At 36.6% G+C, this 9971-nt stretch overlaps 1 protein-coding gene across 1 annotated transcript in view; it reads left to right on the forward strand.

Moving 5' to 3' along the window:
- Positions 1-88: 88 nt before the first annotated feature.
- Positions 89-9971, forward strand: part of LOC106876002 (ectonucleoside triphosphate diphosphohydrolase 1) — a 38910-nt gene continuing 29027 nt past the window's right edge. Inside the window, exon 1 of the mRNA XM_014924352.2 lies at positions 89-639. The gene's annotated coding sequence lies outside the window, so the exon portion shown is untranslated. The remainder of the gene's footprint in view (positions 640-9971) is intronic.

The following is a 9971-nucleotide window of genomic DNA, read 5'->3' on the forward strand; positions in this document are numbered from 1 at the left end:
TATATATATGTATGTATGTATATATAATACACACTGACACACACGCATACATATGTGACTGTCAGTCAGCAGACAGGCCGCCTTGACGGTTGGACAGATGGGTATACTGACGAACGAAACATCAGCTCACCAGCAGACATGAGGCTAGATGCATAGACAGAGACGGGGGAGTTACAGAAGAAGTTTTTTTTATGATGACCTATGTCACAAAAAGGGAAAAGGAAAAGAAAAACAATTCCTGACTGACAAAAAAGCTGAGGAAACAATAGATAACGGTGCATGTCAGTCTTCAAACTTTTTGTTGTTTACAACACGTGGTGTAGTGTTAATAATCTCAACAAAAACACTACATATATATATATATATCAATCGGTGCCCTTACGCCCGCGTACCACTCTGGATTCATCATTGTTTTATTTTGGAGCTTTTGTCCCTGTAAACTCGTTATTCGAGCAGATCTCTAGCTAAGTAATATCTGTTGAACATCTTAAAGAGACCAAACGTACAGTAAAAGGATGATCAGATACGAAAATTTAACGAGGAAATCAATCACTTAGTACCCAGATGTGCTTCAGTCAACATCGATCACCTGATCTTCCTTTTTAATTCGAGTTAGATATTGACGCATCATTCGTACAAGTAAGTTGTATTAAATAGTAATAATAATTCTTATAATTACACGATTTATCACTTTAATTTGTCAGTCTGTATATTCTGAATTCAAATGCATTGGATGTAGGTGTATGTTTCCTCTCGCTTTTTTATTAGATTTTTAAAATATTTAAATTAGATTTAAATTCAGAAGGTTATTTGTAATGGTTATTGCTTGAGTAGGTAAATAACGAAATATAAATATCCGTGAAACTGAATACCACGGGACCTTCACCTTAATTACTTCGTTTATAATGATAACCCTTTGTCCTACATCTGTTCACACGTGCTTGCGAGCTTTCTCTGGTTTCTTACTGGTTTTACGCCATAATTAGCTGAAAGAAAATAATCCGATTTTAATGTTCACACTAACGTATCCGGCTAACACACTTTCTCTCTATTTCTCTTTTTCTTTCTTTCTCTCTTTCAGCTTACTTCCAAATTAATATATCTATATATTTATATATACATGTATATGAATTTTTTGTTTACAAATAAATGATCGAGAATAACCAGATGTTAGTAGAGGTCCTTAGCTCTTTTTTGATAAATGTTTATGGGTTCAAAACTCTGAGCATATTAGTTATCTCCTCTATGTCATAAGTGTACTTAGTTCCCCAAGCATCTGGACAAGCAACACAATATTGAGATATTTTATTCAGGGGAAGCAACCCGTGCACTGTCGTCTACAAATTTTACTCTCTTTTTCTCTCTCTCTCTAGTTTCGATTCACTCAGAGATGCAAACAAGGATGTTGGGGTACACGGATACGACGATCTCGTGCTATTCAGCTCACGGTGAGAGATGGCTTATAGTGTCTCGTCCCGCCTTCTCAGCCGTAACCTCTTGGACATTAGCGTACCCTCGGTTCCTAATAACTATTCACGAAGCTGGATTTAATTTGTCTTGCCCAAATCTCAGATATGTTACATACTCTACGACATAACACCAAATTATTAACACACGTTTCACTGGGGGGAAAGAAGCTCTTTTAAGTGTTTCCTTTGTTTGATAGTGGAGGGCTAAACTACGAGAAGAAATACATAATTCCTCATTTAAAAAAATAAAAGATAGAAGGTAAAAAAAAAAAACAGGATAGTTACAGACTTTGATCATGCGTCTGCTTGACCGCAATTGATTTGGGATAGTTGTGAGAAACAGCAGTTCATGTAATAATCAATAACAAGTTTTACGTGAACTGTCAGTTACTACGATACACAACTTGAGAGTCAACTTGGCCTTTATACCATCTAAGATAGATAAAATAAGTATCAAGCATGTACTGCAGTAACCAAACATTTCTTACTCATTCTTGTCACCTTATGTTATAGTAAAATATTGATGGGTTTAACCCATAAAGCGCTGGGATTCGCACTTACATAGTACGGCCTGCTGAGCACGTTTTTTTTTTTTTTTGAAAATGAGACTACCATGCACACATGAAAAACAAAAAATAGTTAAAATATCTTCTTAGTATATAATGGTGGCAAGTTTTACATCATCTGGAAAGTCATTAGTTGAACAATTAGTCCTCTTGCATTCTGGCGGGTATCGGAGCGTTTCAGTGACATGAGAGCCCCAGCAAACGCCCATAAATTAAATGCATCTATCCGAGTCACGATCGTGGCCTGTCGACCTGATGGCCATGATCGTGGCCCGTCGCGCTTTACATGTTAGTCAATTATTGACAGGTACTTCGGATTATTACACTAGCCAACCAAATTATTACACTAGCATGAAATAAGTATTACCGAGTACTCTTTCAATGGGTGTCCAAACACCCACATACTTAAGATTAAGTATAAGAACTATAATTCTTTAAATAAATCAAAAGCCTATCTTTGCTAGGATCTCTCAGATAAATTGATCAGTACTATAGTCATTTCCAAACTTGGAAGAACAATTTTTACCTTTCTCTTATCTTATTTTATCAATCTCTTTTGCCGAACCGCTAGGTTATGGGGACGTAAATGCACCGAAATCGGTTGTCAAGCGATAGTGGGGGGACAGATGCAAACACACACACATATGTGTGAGTGTGGAGGTGCAATGGTCCAGTGGTTAGGATAGCAGACTCGCGGTCATAGGATTGCGGTTTCGATTCCCAGACCTGGTGCTGTGGGTGTTTGTTGAGCAAAAACACTTAAAGCTCCACAAGGCTCCAGCAGGGGCTGGTGGCAAACGTTGCTGTACTTTTTCACCACAACTTTCTCTCTCACTCTTTCTTCCTGTTTCTGTTGTACCTGTATTTCAAAGGGCCAGCCTTGTCACACTCTGTGTCACACTGAATCTTCCGAGAACTACTTTAAGGGTACATGTGTCTGTGGAGTGCTCAGCCACTTGCACGTTAATTTCACAAACATGCTGTTCTGTTGATTGGATCAACTGGAACCCTCGTCGTCGTAACCGATGGAGTGCCAAAGACATTTGAGCGAGGTCGTTGCCAGTGCCGCTGGACTGGCTCCTGTGCAGGTGGCACGTAAAATACACCATTTCGAGCGTAGCCGTTGCCAGTACCGCCTAACTGGCCTTCGTGCCGGTGGCACGTAAAAGCACCCGCTACACTCTCGGAGTGGTTGGCATTAGGAAGGGCATCCAGCTGTAGAATTGTTCAACCCATGCTAGCACAGAAAGCAGACGTTAAACGATGATGATGATGATATATATACAATGGGCTTCTTTCAGTTTCCGTCTACCAAATCCACTCACAGGGCTTTGGTTGGCCCAAGGTTATAGTAGAAGACACTTGCCCAAGGTGCCATGCAGTGGGACTGAACCCGGAATCATGTGGTTGTGAACCAAACTTCTTACCACACAGCCACTCTGGCACCTTATTTTAACATTTTTTTTTATACTATTCTTAATAATATTTAATTATAAAAACATGATACAATTTTTTTAAAACACCAAATGGCCGTGCGGTTCCAGTAGAGTTATATGGGAATCAAAGGAGTCCATAGGCCAAAAATAGTTGAGAACCACTGGTAAGAGTGGATATTCCAAGTCAACATTTTTTTGGTCTCTTTTTCAAATTGGCTAAAACTGAAAATTAAGAAGAAGAATTTGAACTGGACATTTAAAAGTAAATTGAAATTCAGTTTAAAAAATGTTTATATTTAAAAAAAAAAATTATTTATGAATTCAAATTTAAATTTCAGTTTTTTTTAATGAAATTCCAATATGAACTTGAATTTCAAAATTTTTTTCTACAATTTTTTTTTTTTCTAATTTGCATAATTCCACCTGAGCATTTTCAATTTATAAAAATATTTCCGTTTTATCGTCTGAATTTTTAACTAACTACAGTAAATAAATGAAAAGTAAAAAAAAAAAATACTTTTAATCGAAATTCACATCTTTAAATACTATAAAATATTTATCTGACTATCCTTGAAATGATTTTATATCACGTGGCTATTAATATCTTCATATCTTAATATCAATATTTTTAACAGATGTCATATAATGGAAACATAACAAGAAAATAAGTCTTTATCTTCTTTCTTCACATGCTTTAAGAAATTATTGTTTCTTATATTTAATTGTTTATGTTATGATTGTATTTACTTCATGTACCCAGACTTTGTGGACACCCTGTACAAAACAATGATTGACTTATGTTTACACTTTCATTAGCCTAATTTCAAATCTGTATCATGGTGCTTAGCATTCTGCTTATCTGGAAACCTCTTCAATATCAATGCATATAGACACACATAGCTCAGAGATCAGAGAGTCTTTCTAGGTTGCACAACTCTGGTACTATGGACATGTGATTAGAATGTCTTAGGAAAGAATCATCAGACAGATTCTTCAAGCCAAGTCTATGAGCAGGAGACCTAGGGACAAGTTCTATATTTAAGAGATGAGGAATTATTTACATTATTTACATTTGATGGATATTTGTCCTCATCTTGTTTGTTGTTAACACAACGTTTCGGCTGATATACCCTCCAGCCTTCGTCAGATGTCTTGGGGAAATTTTGAACCTGGGTTCTCATTCCTAACGATGTTACTATTATTATATTATTATTATTATTACTATTATTAATCAGGTCGCTGCCGTGAATCGAACTCGGAATCTTTGGGTTAGTAGCCCGCGCTCTTAACCACTACGATTCACGGCAGCGACCTGATTAATAATAGTAATAATAATAATAATATAATAATAGTAACATCGTTAGGAATGAGAACCCAGGTTCAAAATTTCCCCAAGACACCTGACGAAGGCTGGAGGGTATATCAGCCGAAACGTTGTGTTAACAACAAACAAGATGAGGACAAATATCCGTCAAATGTAAATAATGTAAATAATGTACCTAGGGACAAACCAACAATGAGTTGGTAGGATGATATCCATTATCTCAGTTGGTGTTGTTTAAGAATCCAGCTGGAATGTTTAATGACAGTTGCTTCTGATAGGACCCTAAGAAGTTGCCTGAGGACTCTAACTCCATGACTCTCCTAGAAATGATGAGTAAAGAAGATGAATAGATGGATGCACTAATGTAGTTAGGAGTGGGGGGTAAGGACAGTCCACCCCAGGTGGAACTTTTAAAGGGGCACCACTTTTGGGTCTGCTATAGGCAATATGTGTTTTTTGTGGGGTCTAGGGGTGGAAAACGGAAGGGCCACCCTGGGCAGCACTCACTCTAGCTATTCTAGTGGACGGACGGAGACATATGTGAATGGTTCACTGAAACCACTGTTTAAACTGGTAAAAATCTGGAATTGGGAAAAAAAATTAAAGATCAGTGTTAGATATAATCAGATCATAGAATGAAATTTAAAGTGTTTCATAAGATCTTTTGCATCGAGGACTGAGTAATTTGATGTTTTAAAAACTTTACCCTTTGTCATAGAGTAACAAAGAAACAAAATGGTTTTGAGCTTAATCCTGAAGACAGATCGTAAAATGACTGAATGATTTCATGTTTGAATAATTGGGGCCTCAGGAATACATTTCTATGATGTTGCCTTTGCATTGTACTCTTATACTCTTAAGCAAGGTGCATTTCTCTGAAAACAAATGACTTCTTCAATCTTATGTCAAGAAGTTTGCCTGAAACATTTCCGACTCCAAACAAACCACTTTAAAGAAACATATTGCAGTCATTTTTGGATGCAGTGCCAGAGAAAGATTCTAGTGAATATATCATGTAAACCAATTATGAGCCATTTCCCTTCCCTTACGAAACTTATACACTTGAGAAAGGAATGATGTTACAATGTTAATTTCTATTTATTATAATTCAGTTTTGTGTGGAGGCGCAATGGCCCAATGGTTAGGGCAGCGGACTCGCAGTCATAGGATCGCGGTTTTGATTCCCAGACCGGGTGTTGTGAGTGTTTATAGAGCGAAAATACCTAAAGCTCCACGAGGCTCCGGCAGGGGATGGTAGCAAACCCTGCTGTACTCTTTCACCACAACTTTCTCTCACTCTTACTTCCTGTTTCTGTTGTGCCTGTAATTCAAAGGGTCAGCCTTGTCACACTGCGTCACGCTGAATATCCCCGAGAACTACGTTAAGGGTACACGTGGCTGTGGAGTGCTCAGCCACTTCCACGTTGATTTCACGAGCAGGCTGTTCCGTTGATCGGATCAACTGGAACCCTCGACGTTGTAAGCGATGGAGTGCCAACTAACTAATTCAGTTTTGTGTCTTTGCAAGAAATCATGTTTTTACAAGAACTGCAGCATTAAAGCTGCTTCTGTCCATTTGAGCCTGTGACACACTTTTCATCTGTGGTTGCTAGCATTTCACTTCAGTTCAATTGCTAATATTTTTTCACATCCTAAGCAATTGAAAATGTATCATGTCCTTGTCATGTCCTATAGTTTTAAGACTATGTTTATATTTATAACCATCAGTGGACCCAGCTAGTATAGAGATAACATTCTAGAAACTTTGCTACAGTCAAAGTTCAATTATTCATATTTTTAGTACCAAATGTCCTCCAGACCAACTTTACATTCAGCACTAGTAATATTACTATCATGATTAATGTCATTATTGTTTAGCCCCAAGTCAACCCTGATTGAGCAAACCTATAATCAAATAAATTTAAGCTCTGATCGTCTCATTCAGATTTTGCTTAAAGTACTTCTAATCCAAAGCTACATTATCTTGAATATGTATGACTCATCTTTTTAAAGAGTATTATCAGGGATGTTCAGCTATTGTTTCTAGTAGGTCGTATGACCACTCAGAGGGCTTGTTCTTTGGTATGTTGCCAAAGTACAAATATTACTATCTCATCATCATCATCGTTTCACATCCGTTTTCCATGCTGGCATGGGTTGGACGGTTCAACTGTGGTCTGGGAAGCCAGGAGGCTGCACCAGGCCCCTGTTTCTACTGCTAGATGCCCTTCCTAATGCCAACCACTCCGAGAGTGTAGTAGGTGCGTTTTACATGGTACCAGCACCGGGGCCAGAGGAGCTGGCATCAACCATGATCAGATGGTGGCTTTTTACATGCCACCGGCAAGGAAGCCAGTCAAAGCGAAACTGGCATCGGCCACATTCAGATGGTACTTTTTACATGCTACCAGCATGGGGCTCACAACTACAATTTCCATTTGATTTGATTTTGATATTGCTGATGTTGATATACTTGACTCAATAGGTCTCCACAAGCATAGCATGTCACCCTATGATCCAAGGAACTTTAACTATAGTTAATACCTAACTGGACTCACACATATCTTTTTTTTCTCATAAGGATAAATATGAATCTCCTAGATCCTATTTTGCTTTTTCCTTTCTCAAGTCCTTTGTAACAAAATTTTGTTTATATTTCTTGCACTGAAGAGTACAGTGATATATAATTAATTTAATTTAATTTAATTTAATTAATTCAATTCAACCATGAATTTGCATGATTTTTTATATCTGTACGTAACGATCGTCTGCATGAATTAAAATTCTCTTATATATTTTAACACCTTCTCTTCTCCATTTTTATTAAAATTATTGAGTTTTATGGGTTTTCTTTCCATAAATTCACAATACATCATATACAAGTATATATATATATATATATATATATATATATATATATATATATATATATATATATGTATATATAATAAGTAAGCAAAGTTCCTTCTTGAGTTATATAGACTCATAGCGCCGGTTTCCCAATTTGCATGGCATATAGATCCCTCACCTGGATGGGACACCAGTCCATCACAGATTACTCATTTTTGCCAGCTGAGTTGAAATGAAGTAGTGCGAAATGAAATGTTTTGCTCAAGAACACAACACATTGCCTGGTTCAGGAACTGAAACCACAGTCTTACATTCATGAATCCAACACCCTCACCACTAAGCCACATGCCTCCACACGCACGCACACACGTTCCTATATTCAATGTTGGGTTTTTCTCACTATGATTAGTTTAATAAACGAATAGATTCTCATACATGTTTGGAATATTTTTGTCTACCATTTACACAATAATGATCCCTTAGTAGCTGAACCAATGCGTTTCTCTATGAGTACTTAATGCCTTAACCCTTTCCTTACCAGCCCAGCTGAAACGGCTCTGACTCTGAATACAAATGTCTTGTCTTCATAAGTTTTGAATTAAAATCTTCCACCAAACCTTAGTCACAATTTATGTTCCTAACACTAGCTGAATGATAACAAAGTTATTTTACTAAATTATTTGTTATATTTAAAATAATTGAAAGAAACACAGAACATCTCAACAGAAATATGGTAACAAAAGGGTTAACAAATGATTAATTTAACCCTTTTGTTACCAACCCGGCTGAAACCACCTCTGGCTCTGTAGTACAAATGTCTTGTTTTCAAAAGTTCTGAATTAAAATCTTCCACCAAACCTTAGTCACAATTTATGTTCCTAACACTAGCTTAATGATAACTAAGTAATTTTACTAAATTCTTTGTTGTATTTAAAATTAATTGAAAGAAACACAGAGCATCTCAAAATAAATACAGTAACGAAAGGGTTAATAATGAACTTATCGTATATGGAACTCAGTGTACTACAGCTCATCTGAAAAAAATTGCCAAAAGTGCATGAACAGTACATAGGATAATGCACAGGAAGTGAACAGTTAATGAGTTGTTTAAGAAAAAAAGATGGGGACATCAGGTGTACTGTTGGTGAATTTCAGGAAGCATGGAAGTTTTGAAGGATGTAGTATCCTGACAGCTAACAATTGAAGCGGTTAGTTTATTCCATGCTTCAGTAATTCTAAGTGTGAATAACTAATGTTCATTACTGCATTTAGCATAATGAATAAAATAAATACAACCAATTTTTGTAGGAAGGAGTATAGTGAAATGAATAGATGTCAATATTTTATTGACTACAGCAAAGTTTGAACTCAGAATCTAGAGAGATGAAGTTAAATACTGTATGTTGCTTATAATCTTTTTCTGCTGAAACTGCAATCTTTTCTACTCTAGGCACAAGGCCTGAAATTTTTTGGGAGGAGGCCAGTCGATTAGATCGACCCCGTACGCAACTGGTACTTAATTTATCGACCTCGAAAGGATGAAAGGCAAAGTCAACCTCGGCGGAATTTGAACTCAGAATGTAAAGACAGACAAAATACTGCTAAGCATTTTGCCTGGTGTGCTAACATTTCTGCCAGCTCGCCGCCTTCTGCAATTTAATATTATAATAAACTGCTTGTTAACCACAACCACAGTAACAATTACAACATCAACAATAATAAGAAAAGATTGAAAACATAGATAAGTAAATAAGCCCTTTCTGCTGTGGGCCTACAATATTTTAGGGGAAGGGGTTAGTCATTTACATCAACCCCAACACTCAACTAATACTTATTCCATTGACCCCTGAAAGGATAAAAGATGATGTTGATCATGGCAGAATTTGAACTCAGAACATAGTGATGGACAATCATTTTTATATCTAATCATTCTATCTGATGTGCTAATGATTCTGCCAGCTTGCTGGCTTAGTTAAATAAAACCAAATATATACCAACCCTGTATATCTATCTATATATATAAAAATGAGAATGTGTGTCTGTCTGTCTGTCTGTCTGTGTGAATCCCTAAAACTCGAGAACTACGCAACCAATTTCATTCAAATTTTACACATGCCTTACTTAGGGTTCCAGTTGTGTTTTAGTCAAAAAAAATTATTAACTTCTTGCAGAGTTCGAGCACACAGCAACATAATATCTCCTCCACTATTTAAGTATTACATGTCAAAAGTGAAACAAAAACACTCATGTCAAATACTTTCACTTTAAAAATGAAACTATTCCACTAACTGAAACAATCACATTTCGATACTGTAGTGACAGATAC

This window comes from Octopus bimaculoides, chromosome 2 (genome assembly GCF_001194135.2).
Source record: "Octopus bimaculoides isolate UCB-OBI-ISO-001 chromosome 2, ASM119413v2, whole genome shotgun sequence".
In the NCBI taxonomy this organism is placed as follows: domain Eukaryota; kingdom Metazoa; phylum Mollusca; class Cephalopoda; order Octopoda; family Octopodidae; genus Octopus; species Octopus bimaculoides.